Below are 503 nucleotides of genomic sequence, written 5' to 3' on the forward strand. Positions count from 1 at the left end.
AGGTGACAATGCTGATAACAGGTGGTGGCCACAAAGGACATGGAATTTGCCCTTACCTATCTTCTAGGACAGGTGCAATCAAGAATAAACACACATTGCATAGCACCTTACCAGGGATATATAAAACCTCTGGATTAGTTTACTATTAAAATTTTTAATTCATGAACTCTCAACCTGAAGTGCCAGGCAGCATTATACTTCCTGGAAAATAAATCGCAATCTCTTACCCCCTTAATGAACTACAGAAGAGAATTGAGTAGTCAAATACACTGTTATCTTTTAGGCATAATCTCTCCTCAGAACAGACTCAATAAAACAACTGGGAAAACAGTGCTTCGATTAATCAAAGAACTAAATACTTTAAACACAGCCAGCCTTTTAAACTAAATTGATTACTTCGGTTTGAGAGAATTCAAGTCCAGGACAGCGGATGTAATATCAACTAAAAATTACAAAGATAAAAGTTTCAAAGGCATTAAAAAAAAGAATCACAAACACAAAAG

Source organism: Loxodonta africana, chromosome 9, assembly GCF_030014295.1.
Source record: "Loxodonta africana isolate mLoxAfr1 chromosome 9, mLoxAfr1.hap2, whole genome shotgun sequence".
Taxonomy (NCBI): Eukaryota; Metazoa; Chordata; class Mammalia; order Proboscidea; family Elephantidae; genus Loxodonta; species Loxodonta africana.